The sequence below is a fragment of the Cygnus atratus genome, chromosome 2 (assembly GCF_013377495.2).
Source record: "Cygnus atratus isolate AKBS03 ecotype Queensland, Australia chromosome 2, CAtr_DNAZoo_HiC_assembly, whole genome shotgun sequence".
Classification (NCBI taxonomy): Eukaryota; Metazoa; Chordata; class Aves; order Anseriformes; family Anatidae; genus Cygnus; species Cygnus atratus.
The window spans coordinates 22,122,236-22,138,555 of NC_066363.1; positions in this window are offsets into that span (position 1 = coordinate 22,122,236).

Below are 16,320 nucleotides of genomic sequence, written 5' to 3' on the forward strand. Positions count from 1 at the left end.
AATTAGAAACATGACTTTAACTATAAGGGCTACTTACCAATTCAGATCATGAAAAGACCAGAATGATCAAAAGCAAACATCTATCTCCCTCTTCATCTGGGGTTCAGAAGGTTATGTGCTATTTGTATGAAATCCCTGGCATTAGCCCTGTCTCTGTAATGGAGAAGACAATTAACATCTATATCTATTCTGTTTTAGCATGTACTATATTATTTAGAAGACTGTTTTTCATAACTTAATTCAACCATGCACAACAAACTATTATCACAGATTGTTTCTTTAAGTGGTATTTTGCATTTTTCTCCCCTTAACTTAAATTTTTACTCAATTTATTTAAGGTTTGAAATGAATGGTGGCTGCATTTTAGAATAAATAATATGATTTGCTAGCGTATAGGTTTTGTGCTGTAAATCTCATTTGCATACCATGGCAACATATAATAACTTCATTGGTTACTTGGGACCGATTTTAAGCAGCATCAACTCTTCTGTGTTGCCACAAAGCAGTAAAAATACTAAAATGTTAATGCATTCATGGGATAGTCACAGAGTAGACAAAGCAGGAGTATTTTATACTGCCTGCTCTCCTCCAGGTCTCCACTGGAGATTGACTTCAGGGATGAAAAGGAAGGAAATGGGTATGCAGAAAGCAGGCTGAGAATTCAGATTCCTCCTTCTGCCCTTCATCCTAACAGAGTGACCAGTTTGGGTTTAATCTGGGTACACCCTTCTGACCCACCACAGCACTGCAGGGGGATGTTGTGTTTTCATGGGTGTCTCAGATACTTAGGCAATATTTTTCAGACTGAAGAGCCTGATGTAAGGAATGTGGTTAATTTTTAATAAGTGATAGAGCAGGGATAAATCTCAGGGTCTTCTGAGTACTGTTCTGTCTCTGCCTGTGTCGTCTCACCATGGCATGCACACAAAGCACAGCTAGTTGGATTAGCACTGGGGTATGGTGAGAAGCATGTTCGAGGTGGGGTCTGAAAGCAGTGCTCTGCTGCAACTGCCTGTGCCAAAGCATTCAATACTATGAGCAGGAAATATTCACACCCTCCCACACACAAGGACTGGATTGAGAAAGTTGCATATTGCAGAGTTACAGAAATTATTAAATAGAAAAACAAAGGCTGTCTCAAGTGAGACATGAAATGATCTGATTGAAGGTTTAGCAGTGTTGATGGGAGGCAGGACTTTCCATTCCAGATCTAAGGGCTTCAGTAAGGACTGCCACCAAAGTCATTGCGACCCCACAGCTGTTTGGTGTCAGAGAAAAAGTGGCTTGACGCTCCCAGCAGAGTGCCTGCAGTAGAAGAGAAAAGATGTTTTCTCTAGTGGCCACATTCTTGGCCCCAAGTGCAAGACCAAGTGATGAGCACTCTTAGCTTTCATTGTTGGAACCTGGAGGTGCTCAACGTCTGGTGCAGCCATGCTTTCTGCACTGCTTTCATCCTCAAAAGTGAGAGTTTCAGGCCGGGGCTGAGGCCAGTGACAGGCATCAGGCAAAGCCCTGTTGGGTGTCTGCCCATGTCATTCCTGGTGACCACCTGACGTGGTGCTGTGGAGTGGTCAAAACAAAAGGTTTCTGGATACCCTATTTACCCCATATCTGGAGATGGCTTTTAGAAAACAGGCTCCTGTAGCGGAACCCAGTTTAGAGTGCAGCCTATGAGACAGCTGATTTCTTTGAGCTACTCCAGCAATCATCTCCAGGAAAAGGTGTGTGTGAATGGGGACATTTTAAAAAACCTCACCCCCACCCAGTGGAAAAGAATGTGGAGCCACTGCTTGAAGCTTTGACAAGCCAGAATTTCATTTTAAAAGGACTTAAAAGAGATATTGTCACATGGTTAGAACAGTAGGCTGGTTTCATCCAAATAAATGTAGATATCCACACCTGAGTTGGTCAGCTCAGCTCTGTTGTAGTCAACAGAGAGAAGGTCAATGGAGTAAGTAGAGCATAAAGCATGATTCCTCTCTTCCTAGAGGTGTCCAGCACAGATGAATCTCAGCATGAAAAATACTTGTTTCTGACCAGAAAGGAAGCTCCCCGTGACTAGCTCAGACATGGATCCTTGCATTGTAGATGTGTAAAGTAAACGAATCCTACTCAATGTGACAAATATTCCTCCTTTCTTCCTCAAACATTCTTACCATTGCCTTTGTTCCATGAAATATTTGAACTGTAATGACCTTACCTCCTTACTCTTGCTGTTTTGTTCTGTACCTTATTCATTTATTTGGGCTGCAAATACTACCAGGAGGACATTGTTCTTTCCCTGATGTACCTACTTACTGCAAAATGCTGTGTACACTGCTGTATAAATAACATCTCAGGAAAAATGAATAATTGAAAAGGATGAAAAACTTTGTTCAGTTGACTGAAATAATCTAGTAGAAGCTGCATGAGAACAGAATCTACTAGGACAAAATTTTCTAAGTGTATCTCTGCAGGATTAATTCTGGCAGTTCTGGACAGAGTTCCGGACAGATACAAACAAGTCAACATGCAGCTCTGGAGAAGACAAAGCAGGGCTCCCAGAACTCTATTAACAACAAAGCAGGGAGCCCTGCTCCAGGTGGAGTTTTGCTGATGCCTGCTTCTAAAACTCTTTGAAAGGTGTAATTTTTGCTAGAAGAACTGCTTTGCAGCCCAATGTAAGGAAGAAGCTTCTGTTTCCTGGCCAAAGGGTTTTATTTTCCACCTGGGTCATGAAGTGTTTGGCAGCTACCTTTCCACACTGGGTTTTCACTTTTCTTGAGTCCTGCTGATGAACCTGCAACCATTTCTGTGGGGTAGCACTCGCTGTCCCACTGTCTGCTTTGACATGAAGACTGGACTACAGGAATTTTCAAAGAAGACCCTTCAAGGTTGGGTGAAAGGTTAGTTGGGTTTGATTTAAATCCCACTAGATGAGGGATCTGTGGTGAAGCCAATGAGCTCAATGGTGGGTGGATGACTGTTCCATATTTCTGTAGATTACTTCTGTGGTCATGGACAAAATCAAATCATTTTTCCTTTTCTTTGTGTCCTGTTAAAGATTTTGTAACGAGTGAAGGGAATTCCTTTGATATTTTTCCCTCTCTTATTTAAAAGAAAACTCTTGGTGCACCTTTTATTGCATACATTTATGTTACTTTACACACTGTGGCTCTCCTGGGGACTCTATATCTTGCTGTAAACTAGGAACATAATTTGTTAGAAAAGAGCAGTGTACCCCTTACGCATTTTTCACAGTCATTTTCTTCTCAATGACTCTACTGTTTAGCAGGGATAGTAACTGTTAATAATTCCATTAAAATGTAATTATTTCTTCAAGAACTTCAGAGAAAAAAGATTGTTATCATAGAATCACAGAACAGTGTAGATTGGAAGGGACCTTAAGGATCATCTAAGGGGGGTCCAACCCCTTGCCATGAGCAGAGACACTTCCCACTAGATCAGGTTGCTCAGAGTTGTCATCTTTAAGTAATTTAGGGGAAAATAATTGACATAGAGAGTGCTTGTTACAGCTGTAGTATAAACTAGAGTCACATGTGGGGGAAGCTGTAAGATGAAATTCGTTATCTCTTGTATAAACTAGAGTCACATGTGGGGGAAGCTGTAAGATGAAATTCGTTATCTCTTGAGGTTTATTGTTGGGCACAAAACAAACAAACAAAAAATCTTAAAGGAGAGCTTTACAATACAAAGACATCTTTAATCACAATGCAGTGACTGTACTGAGCTGGACGTCCTCTATCAAATAGTCATACTTGCTACCAAACCTGCTTTTGTAACACTGATGATGGAGCAGGGCAGACCCTGATGGGACTGCAGACCCTGTGCATTTCTGGCACAGAGGTCTGTGCAAAAGGCTGTGTGGAGCTTTTGCATTAGTGGGTGCCAGAGATGGGACATGGAAACATGAATAATTAAGCAAGTAAGCACCTGCACTTAGTACCAACTGTACATACCATAATCTTTTTCATCTCTGAAAATTCCTGCCTTTGATATGAGCAGCAGTGGGAAACGCATGGTGTGCGTGCATCTGTTTGGGCAAAAAACCTGCTTGAGACATGTTCGAGCTGACTTTACATCAGCCTTTCAAGTGACCACAGGGCTAGAGCTGTTGTGGTACGGACTTCACGGGGAGCTGTCTGGCCAAATAAGTATGTAGAGCCCGTGCAGGCTTTTAGAGCCTGTGCAGAGGCCCAGGATGCTGTGGCCTTTGTGTTGCACAGATCAAAGCTGGCACAGACAAATCTATACCTGCAGCAAGCATGTTGGTGACTCGGAGCACCCAGGGGTATGCACAGACTCCAGGCTGAATGCTCCTACCTATGCTGGCAGACTGTGTTTTATGGGTTACCATATTACATTGGCTCATTAGTCCCCTAATTAAGATTTTGACAAATGCTTATGAAGCTAGATGGGGGTTTAGATGTGCTTTGTTTTCACTTAAGATGGTTTTTGGCCTGAAGCTTTGTCATTCTTGGGATATAGGCTGTAGTTTGTGTTCAGAGACCAGGGAAATAAATATCTTTTCTCATGAGGCAGACAGAGAAAGAGCAAAAGCATTTCTGAAGTGGTTGCTTGTAAAGTGAGAGCTCATCACCAGAATGTGCTGGCAAGGAGTTTGTTGTGGAGCAGTAAGTTGCGTAAGAAGGAAGTACAAGAGATCAGAAAGAGAAGAGGACATTGTATGTCACAAGCTGCAGTGAACACCAAATTAACAAAGAAGGTAATGCTGAAAAAAAGAGAGATCTGCTTATGTGGATTCTGCATTTTCCGTGTCAAGAAGAGTGCGTGGAAGCATGTTCTTATTCAAGGGAAGACTTGAACAAAGCAGCAGCTCCAAGAGCTTTACAAAGAGATGAGTATTAATGATCAACTATTAATTACAGAAACTTCAGGAACTGGCCAGGGGAGGTGAGACACAGGTGGGACCACTTTGGAAGTGGGAGAGATGCCATGTCCACGAGCAGCAGGAGGTGCTCCAGGCCTGAGACCCATCTAACCCTGGGTTAGATGCAACCAGGAGAGAGGTTCAGCAGAGGACAACCCCTGGGGCAAAAAAGTACTTAAGAAGAGGAGCAAAGGCTGTCCATTTAGAGAGACCACATAATAGCGTGCTGGGTGACTGGCAAATCCAGTCTTTCCACCTCCTCCTCTTGTGAATGCGCTTACCCCTGTGCACAACTCCATTTTATCGTCTTCATACGTTTATGTAATTTCTGTCTCACAGATAGACAGGGTGTTAGCGAGGCAAACGCTTCCCTGAGAAGTAGCATCTTCTGTATGCCCATAACAGTACTGTCTTTTTTTAGGTCTGGAGCTGAGCATTCTATTTCATTTGAAATAATCACTTTTTTTTTTTTTCTCTTTTCATCGTTTTCAGTTTTGAGTTGAATATAGTCTTTGTGGGGGTGGGACTAAAAGAATTTTCTTTTGTTCTAATGACCGATATTTTCTGTAACTAATTGCTACCCGTTGCTGTCTTACTGCTAACAGTCAGACTCAGTCCTTCTGTATTCGTTATAAACTTGGCCTTTAGACCACGCCTCTATTAAAGCCCTTAAACCTTTGCAAACCGTGTTGGTTGCTGCTCTATATTACAGCTTCAGTAATAGGTTCTCACTGATTATATACTCTTAAGAAATAAACATATATATATATGTAACTTGTGTCTTGTATAGACTTTTAAGACATTCATAAGGAACTAAGAGAGTAAACATCAATTTATAGATTAACTATTACTACAAGAATTTTATAGGATGATCCCTGCTCATAATAGCCCATGAATTCTCTCTGCAATAAGAATAAAATAAAAAAATAATAAAAATAAAAAATAAAAAAATAAAAAATTAAAAATAAATAAAAATAAAAATAAAAATAAAAATAAACATTCATGCAGCAAGCAAGAAAAAGAATTTGGAAAAAAATCTGCTCAGGATCAGACTACCACAGGCCTAAGACCTCCCTCACCCGTGCTTCAGGCTCCCCCATGATCCTTGTTGAAAACACAGAGAGCAGGAGGACAAATAGTCTCTGAAGCCGAATGGGGGTCTTTTATGGTGCAGCTCTCACTTCTGGCCTAGATTTACACTTGAGTGCTTATGAGAAAATAAATACAAAATCTTGCAACTATGAAAAACTAGGTGCTTATTGGGAATATTATTGCTGCTACCTTTAATATAGCTGCTTCATCATGTTGTTTATATTGGCCAGTGATCCCCAAAGTCTTCTTGCATGCCAAGGTACCTCAAGTGTGTTTGAGGTCAGCCTAACCTTGCTGAAATGCCTGCTAGCAAGTTTTTTCTTGACAAGATCAAGGTAATCAGCATCTGGAAGTACCTTTCTCTCTCCCTTTTGATTGTAGAGAGACCCTAGAGTGACCAGACATGAAGCCAGCTACCCACTGCTAAGTGCCTAAATTTAGGTGTTCATCATCAAGTTTGCAAGATACTGTGGTAACTATACAGCCTGTTGTTAAAGGTGAGAAATAGATAAATTATCCTGATGGATCACTGAAATAACGTATAGGTAGGTATTTGAGCTGATTTGGGTACTTTTATGTGGCACTGTGGTGTGCTTTACAGGCATAAGTCCACTAATCCATGATCATGCACCACAGAATGACCCCAGTAAAACTGCAGTACTATGGCCCCTCCTGTGCATGTGGGTCTGTTGGCTTCAGTGGCAGCTTCGATGTATGCAGAGAGCAGTGTGTGGCTCCTATTTTTAAATGACAAGGGGCTCCTAGATCCTAGACTGGACAGAGGTAGCATTACAGTTCAAGATTCAGATTCACAAGAGAGATGCCTAGTATCATTTGGACCTCCATAGGCTGTAAAAGACTCTGAATATTGCCCTCTTCAAGGCATGACATTCATACATGTAAGAAATTAAAAAATCATATAAACAGATGAAGTGGGAATGCTAAATGATGACGAATTGAAAGCGAAGTGCTAGTGGAAATATGGGAGGATGTTACTAACTGGCTTAAATGGCAAAAGTTTTCATACGTGGTATAAAGCCAAAACGAGTGGGTGACAACGGAGGTCCAAATGCCGGCAGGAATTAATGTTAATACTGCCTTGAAAAGTACTTACCAAACATTTGAAATAATGTTTCACATTCCCCACTTAACTGCAATCCCTACCAGTTGGTTTCCATTCCAGAGAAGTTGGCAGATAAAATAGATGGCTTTCTGCAGTGTTGGACGTGAGTATGTGTTACTCATACATGCTTTTCTTTCCTGTCTGATGGCCTCTGTAGCTATGGAGCAGGTATCCTTTAAATGCAGTTAATCTATATCAATTTAGATATCCTTATTTTTCAATTAGGAAAGATGATGGAGTTGCATTTTCGGTATATCCAAGGACAGAAAGACCAGCAACTCTCAGGGCAACTTGCTCCAGAGTTTGTTTACTCTCACTGTGAAGATCCTTTTCAGAATTTGCCTTGCTGCAGTGTGTGTCCATTGCCTTTTGTCATTTCACTGTTCACCTCTGGGAAGAGTCTGGTTCCACTTTTTCTATACCCTCACACTGGGAAGATGAAGATGCCAATAAGATCTTCCCACAGCTTTCTCATCTTCAAACTGAACAAATCCAATTCTTCCAGTCTCTTCATATATTTACACCCCTCAATTGTGCTGCCACCCCCTAATTTCCTTGATGTTTGTTATTTTTTTTATTGCATGGGGGAAGCCAAAGCTAGACACAGCACACCAGATGTGGTCTCACAGATGCCAGACAGAGGGGAAGAAGCAAGCCACAGTGTGGTCTCAGGTTCAGCTGCTTCTCCACCACCACCCACAGCTGGCCCCAGCCTCTGCTCTTGCAGGGGTTATTTCAATACAGATATTTGGCAATATAGTGATGTGAGAGCTGACTCAGGCACCAGAAGCAGGATGGTCTGGTTAAATTTGTTCATGTAAATGCTGAGGTGGCTGTATTACCTCTCCCACTGTACAGTGTACTGTAGTTCCAAACTTTCTGTTTAACAATGTAGGATGACATGAAGCCTCCTTTACTGAGAATGACAATGACAAGAACTAACTACATCACAGAGATGGCTTAGACTTATCTGTTGTTTGTAAAACTGGGTTCACAGATTTTACTGGTTAAATGAACACAGGAAAAAAGCAAACAAAAAGTAGTGATCATACGGATTGCAAAGCCCTCTTTTCTTCTGGTTTTCACAATAACATCCAGACAGAAGGTAACATTTTCTCCCCTTGGTCTTTGCCGTGGAGCAGAATGGGGGCATAAAGGAGCAATGGGGCAACATCACTGTCATAGAGATGGGACAGCATTTCCATAACACAAAGGTCCCCCCATCCTGTGCTTGAGAGGCTCTGTGGTGGCAGCAGTAAGGTCAGCAGGTGGCAGCGGTGGCTCTCCACCTCTTCCCAGTGCAAACAGTCCAAAGGCAACTACACGCTAACAGGCAGGAGACATCTGTCCCTGAGAAATTAGAATAAGAAGAAACCTTTGGGGCTGAAGAGTGTCAAGAGCAGCCCTGGTCTAGAATTGAACAGAACAGGGTTTATGTGTGCGGATTGATGTTGCATGACAAGGATCATGAATTGCCTTTTAAAGAGTAATTCAAAACTTGCCAGCTTGGTAGGCAATGTTTTTACAATGACTTGAAAGCAGAGTCAAATATTAGACTAGCCTATAATTTCTCTGCCAGTTGCCGTGGTTTTACAGTCTTTTATTTCTGGGTTGGGATTTTTTTTCAGTTTAAGTTTGTGAGCCTGTATGTGTGCTTCTCTAATTGAAGTGAATGGCAGATGACTGGCTAAATCCCTTTAAGAGAGTGCTTCCAGAGACACAGTGTCAATAAACTGAAACATGAAGGATGATAATTATCTGTTATCTGTCTAATATAATAATAATTTAATATGGGTAGGCACAGAGGGTCAGCTCTTTAGTTCAAATTAGCGTGTCTCCATTGAATTAAATGGATCTCTGCCAGTCTTCAGCAGCTGAAGAGCTGGTTCAGTATTTTCAGGGAAATTGTGATTTCAGATCAACATTTCTCCTTAAAAAGTGTGCTCACCAGTGGTATCCTCACACTTCTTTGCAGAAAAAGAAATGACACTTTCTATAGAATGATTTGCCACTTCCTTCTCTGCAGCAGTCTGGAAGCATGTGTGAGCTGAGTGGTGTTGGAGGAGGCATTCTCCAACGCCAGAAAGGGAGAGCTGATCTTTATCAGCAGCAAGATGCTAAGTGAGGTACAGTTTAGTAGAAGAAATTAGTAAAGGAAGACAAAACGTCTCCTCTCCCATGAATGCAGAAGTGTTTTCTGATTCCCTGAGCACAACCTGTGTTGATTGGATGACATGACATTAAAACTGCTGACACGCTCGGAGATGGGCTGGTTGTTTACAATTAATTGAAATTCAGATCCACATCGTCTGAGAAAGACTGGCCGCAGACAATTTCTGTTTTTTTTTTTTTTTTTTTTTTCCTTTCCCTGCACCCATATTCCAACAATATTTTCCCCCAAGAAGTACTGGCTTCTGCTAACCACACAAAATATGTCAATGCAGCAATTCAAAAGCACGTGCCAGCTCAGGGGGTTTATGATCTGTACGATGCATGTAAACCTTCATGTTAATATAATGTTTATTTTCAGAATATAGATCTCTAATAGGCTGATCCCCCAAAGAGGCTGGTGGGCCATGCTGAAGCCTCACAACTCCACCTCCTGGCTATTGGAGGCTGAACAGAAGACTTGTCTCAGTGATACTGCTGTGGTCAGAAAGGGAGCAAAACTTTGTGGTCGAAGGCTTATGTAACTTATATGTGTAAGCACAGCCTTAGAAAAGCCTTTAAAGCACTGCCTCAGTGTGAAAAGCATGTTGTGCAATTCCTTACTGTGAGAATATATACCAGTCAGTGGAGACCGCTCACTTTCTGGCATTTGGGTACAGGACACTAAAGATAAGAAGAAGCTCTCTGACAACCTGTTTGTGTAGGGCTGCAGAATGCAGTTTGAAAGAACAACAGCGTTGTGTCATTCGGGATATGATAGTTTGGAAGAATGTTTTTTCTTGATGTGGGACTGGGAAACTGCTGAATGCTTTCTGGTCAATACATATTTTGCTATGGTGTCTGAAGAAAGTGATGATGTCTTCCTATCCTGTGAGAAAGCCAAGGCTTACATCTCTTTCAGTTTGTAAGCTAAGTTTATATATATATATGTATACATATTTTATATATATATACACATATACATACATAGTTCTATATGCCTAAAGAAACAATAGTTTCATTACACAAGTTTATAAAATAAGGAGCAGCTCAGAAAGGGTTAATGGGGAATAAGTGATGGCTCTGACACTTCCAGATACAAGATCTAAGAGACATATAATTACATCAGTAGGTGAAAAGTTCAAAACAAACAAAGGAGGTGTTTTTTACATACCATGTATGTAAGCTGTGTAGCCTGTTGAGTCTGTATTCAGTGATTGAGATTGAGATTCAGATTTAGATTCAGATTGAGTCTGGAACAGTGAGAATTCGCACTCAGAAAAACAGCTAAGCAAATTCATTGAAAAGAACTAAAAAAAAAAATAATCCATTAAATGTAAAGACAACACGTCTTGTTAAATCTCTGAGCTACACATTTTTGGAGGCAGGGAGAAAACCTGGGGGACATTTAACTACCTGCTTCCCCTGTTTTGCTGTTCATCTGCTGTTGGCCACAGTCAGGAACGGGATTCAGCACTCAAGAAACCTGTGGCCTGACTCAGTAAAACCAGTCTTGCATTCTTATGTCATGCTACATTATTGGATAGGATCTAGGTTATCCAAGATTTAGGCTTGTAAAAGCCTACTATAATTGAGGAACACAAAGGGCTGGAGGACTGGCTCTGTGATCCATCACGTGAGTTTAGTTTGGCTGTTCACTGGAGTTTTTATGCCATGAAAGTTATAGGTCTGGACCATAATGGATTTATTCAAAATTTGTTGAAATCTTCAGGAATTTTCAAAGGTTTCATAATGGCTTAATAGGAACCTCACATTTTCCCCAGAGTTCTTCCCAAAAGATCCATGTACAGTATTTTTGAAATAGAACATCCATTTGCATGATTCTTTTCCCCTACATGTAAACCAACAAGACAGAGTCAGATCAAGCTAAAACAATGTGCGTTATCTCAGGCTTGCATATATGCAATCTTGTCAAATAAAAGACACAACAAGCTTGGTAGAACAAAGGACAGAGAGAGCTCCTTATGCTGTTTGTAGTGGGAGCAGCTAAAGCTTCATCCCTCCTATCAAAGGCAGTATGTTTAAAGAGGCTGGGAAAGATGCCCATGTTCGAGCATTTTTTTACTTTCCTGTGTTAATCAGAAAACATGTTTTAAATATGGTCGAAGCACACATCTTGGACCTGTTATATATACATATATTTATCAGCTCCTACAAGAGAGGAAAGCATATTATAATATGATTACCCACAGTGAGGAGCTGCTGGAGAGCTAATAGCTTTCTGTCTTCTTGAGCTTGCAGAGCTTGCCATTGCAGTCTGAAGGCTCTTCTCACTGTATGCTCTTTGCTTTCCTAAATTCAAACCTACTCCCTTAAAAAGAAGTCACATTGCAAAGCACAAAAATGTATTTTAATAAAATAGTTCTGAACAAATTGCTGACGGCAGGACAATTCTGCTGCTTCACAATAGGAATTGTAGGGTTCCTGCTGCCTTCTTAACTGCGTGATGAATTGCAAACCTCCTGCTTCTGTGCCACAAGCTCAGAGAGCGTTGTGTGATCACCATTGTTTTCCTGATTTATTTTTTATGTCTACTGGTGCCCATATAAAATCCCTGTCTGTTTACGCTCAGAGTTCCTCAAATTTTTTTCATGGATTATATAGTGCAACAATCAGATTGGCAATTAATGTAAACATATATCACAGACGTGAATTACATTTTAATTCTCTGTGTCCATCACAGCTGTCATCTCCGTTTGTGCATTTGCCTTAGCTATGTGGCTATTAACTCCATCAGCAGGGCTCTAGAGAGCAGTTTGCTCAGGTTTGCACAAGGCCTGGGTCTGCAGTTTTTTATTTATATAAATGAAAAAAATCTTCTCTTTCCTCCCAGATTTTGCAGGGTATTATGACATTCAGCGTAAGTTGTATACCCCTTTTGTTCTTGCTTGAGTATGGTTGGAAGCTACCCTCAAGCACCAGTAGCACACAATGACTTTTTTCCCCAAAACCTCTGTGCTTAGTGTTTCCTGTTAGCTTTCCGAATAGCTCCTCAGGGGCATTGGGCAGCCTGGCTTTCACCGCTGTTTAGGCACAAGGAATTGGTGGAATTTTGATTATTTTCATGTCACGCTATGGACCTTAGCAAAGTCCACTGAACTTAACTGAGAGCCTGATACTGGCTGAGATAAGATTTGCTTCTAACTCAAGAATGAAGACCTTTGCCCTGAGTACTGTGATATCTAAATTAGTCAGATTAAATAGGGCCAGTGTAAGAAAAACAAGTGAGTAGATATGTGTCTGTGTCTACAAACACAGGGGCCTACATGTGATCTTTGCTGCACTAGCGAGTCCTTGCTGTGCTGGGTTAGCTAGTCTTCTCCTAAGCCTTGGTCTGGCCAGGCCACAGGAGTATTTTGATGGCTTCTGTTCCTCAATAAAGAGACTGAGCACCTTTGAAGACGGAAAAAAAAAGAGCCCGTCAATGATTTCTTTCCAAGATCCATCAATTAACCAGTTTTTAATCTATTTAGTATGTGCTTCAGTGATTCAGTTAAATGTTTTTAATCAGGATGTCATATTGTATCAAGTGAAAGAACCTGCAGAAATCTAAGTGTATTATGTCAGCTGTCACCTTTTATTAACTAAGGCTTATCAAAAATTCTAGCAATATTTCACTGTTAGATGCTAGCATTTAAAAAATTACATTTAACATGGATGCTACTGGTCTCATTAGAGCATGTTGTTAGTGTTCATTGTGCTTGCACCCCCACATTATACATACACCAGCTCTTGACAATAACGTATGTCATGCTCAGTCTTTCCTATGGCTTTGCTTGGGATCAATGCTAGGTTAACAAGCCTGCAGTCAGCCATGTAATACCTTTTAGTCGTTGGAGCCCTTGCCCACCATTAACGCTTTATCTGTTCAAATGCGTGTATCAGTCACTGTGCAGCACCAAACACAGAGTGAAAGTAGGTCTTGGAGGAGATCGTCTGTTTCTGCATGGAAAAATTTCAGCTCTAGCAAAGGAACCTACCAGAGATTTTGCAGATATAGCGAAGGTAAACATAGCATAAGATCCTAAATTTTGATGCAGCCTCTGACTCTCAACACCTGCAGCTAACAGTAACATTGTTCCGTAAAGGTATGTATATAGTGGTTAAAATTTAAACAGTGTTTTGATATCCTAGTGTGACAGACAGGGTCATGTTAATTGAAAAAAAATCAGGAGTGCCTTATAATTAGACAGCCATTTATGAAGCACTGTAAAGTCTAACTTGTGGCGTAGTTACAAGGAAAGGACATACAATGACACTGAGCAATTGACTCAAATATGCTATAAAATAACAGTCCTAAAATAGTAAATGTTGCAATGAATTATTAAAGTTGCTTATTTTAACATTTTATTTACTGAATTTTGCATTATTAAAATTACAAATCATCAACTCACATTGTGCTGTCATTGAATCTGGCCTCCCTGGGATTTACCTTGCTCCCATTCAGTCTGCCCAGTTGGTTAACAAGATCTCAGATGCTGACCTTTTCCTCATTATACCCTTATGATTCATGTCACTGAATCCCTTTTGCCCATTCCTTCTCATCTGAAATTTCTTGGCTGTACCTGCAAAGGTTTGCAAAGCTCCATCACACCATGAATTTCTGATCATGTGTTTTCCCATATGCAGCACCTCTCGTCCTCCCTGTCCCAGAGTGCTATGTTACTGACTTCTTTCATTTAATTTTATCCTTGGCACTCATCTTTCCTGCAATACTCAAATAAGAAAAAAATTAAAATTGCTTGGTAAAATAAAATCCCTCATGAGATGCCCAGCATATGCCATCTTTCCTGTGATTCTTTTCTTTTCTTTTTTTTTTTTTTTGTTGTTTATTTTTGCTATAATATCTAGCACAGTTTCACATCCAGATGCCACCTTTGGCATTGTGGCAAATAGTGACTACTCCTGTGACATGGTCCAAATGGACCAAGGTTTTGAGACAAAATTCCTTAAAAAATAGCACATCACACAGGAAACTTTTTAGATATAGTGAAAGTACAAAGATATAGTGAAAGTACAAAGATGTAGAAACAGCTTTACCTATACCCTTCTGAGTTTCTGGGAGAAGCTTTGGTCTTTGTATCCCATCTGAGGAACAGCACCAGCCCAGCTGCAGGGTGGTGTCCTGGTCTGTTCCTGCTCATGGCTCTCTTTCCATTCAGGTCTTTTCTGATATCCACCTACAGCCTTTTGTGTAAAACATAATACAACAAAATCACAAAAAGAAGAATCATCCGTCACAATTTCAGAGAGAACCTGAGAGGGCAGGTCCCACAGACAATCCCTATGTCATGTTCAACATCATTTGTGTTTTTCGTTAAGGTATAAGAAGCTGGATAAAGCCAAGTCCCTCTGGGGCAATGCACACACAATCCAGCCAGCAATAGTGTAAGAAGGGTCTGTCTTCTCTTGTGGCTTGCATGCTTTATATTCAAAGCTACCTATTTATAACGTCTCATACGAATACTAAAATAGTACCTGTCATTTTTAAAATAACACTTTTCTGTTGTGGTGAAATCTTTTTATTTTGGAAACTACCTATCCATTGACTGTAGTCATACCGCTTGCAAGAGCAGCTCAAGTCACACTAGTGACAGTGTTTTGCCATTAAACCTCACTTGCCCTTTCTCTGTCTGAAACATTCCCCAGTAGATGAACTTCTGGATACTTTCAAAACGTCAGTTCAGTGGTAGGTTAATTGAGGCCCCCAGTAATACCTGTCCAACATCCAGACACAGATGCTGTTGACTGCTCCTAAGCACCACGCTCACTGCTGCTACGTGTCCTTTGAGCAGGGAGCACAGCACAGCTTGGAAGATGAGTTGGAGAAGCTGCGCTGCTCATCAGTCAGCGTTAGGCACGTGTTTAGCTTCAGGTACGGATGTTAACAAGACACCATTAAAGCTGCTACCTGCCACTGCCTGTGTCTGAGATTCTCTCCCTACTCTGGGGGCATGCAGGTAGGTTGCGCAGTGGGAGCTGCACCTGTCCTGATGCAGGTGTCCAAGAGCTGGGCTACTTCAGATGGAGAAGACACATGAAGGGGTCCTCTCCCACCTCAGCAACTTCAGTCGTAGAAGAGGCCGTGTGAGTCCTGCCATAAAAGTGCTGTGGAGGTCATGCCTTCCTCTCCACTTACCCTTTGGTGGCGCTGAGGGCAGTGGCTCACCTGGAGGTGGTTGCCCTGCAAGCACCTGAAGCAGCCAGCAGGACTGCTGGAGCTCCTTGCCTACCCAGCTCGGAATCACCTGGCTGCTCGCCTTGTGCCTTCAAGGTATTTTAACAATAATGTTAGCTTCCTTAGTATTAACTGAACTCTTTTTAGGGATACATAAAGTATATCCATACATTTCTGTCTTACTGTTAAAAATGGTCCTGTGTTTGCTACACTACAAATTTATATATATTTTCCTATTCCTAAAAATGGTATTGCTTTTCCATTGGGCTCAAGCTCTCTTTGTCATTACAAAAAAATTCCAGGGCATCAGGTAATCATTCTCTGGTTGTTTCCATTTCAGGCTAGAGATCAGGAGAAGCAACTACTAAGATAGAATGCAATTTAATACTGCTGCCAAATTCTTCATGTTTTCCCTATAGAATCGTCTATAATCTAAATGCTCTCCTGTGAATGATTCCCTGGAAGGTTTATCAAAATAATGCCGGTGTGTGTTTTCTTCTTTGGTCCAGCCGTCTGTGCCAAAGCAGGATGCTCTGTATGGCAAAGCCAAGATACGTTTCCAAATGCAATGCCTAGGACCAAGGCTTTCTGTCTCAGACAGTATTAGGATGATGACTTGCAGATGCTGGCCTCTGTGATGTTCTCAGTTAACTTGGCACCGTCTTACCCTGGTATGATTCCACTCTAGGTGGGATGCTTGCAAAATCTGTCAACCTAGATGGATGCTCAGTGCTGAATAAGCTTTGTTTACTATTTGTCTGTGCTAGAAACGAATCGAAAGGCTTCTTGATCACCTGGATGAAAGGCAGTGCCAGAGAAGTTTTCTCTGCAAAGATCATTTGGAATCTTTCTTAAGGTTTTCTGAAT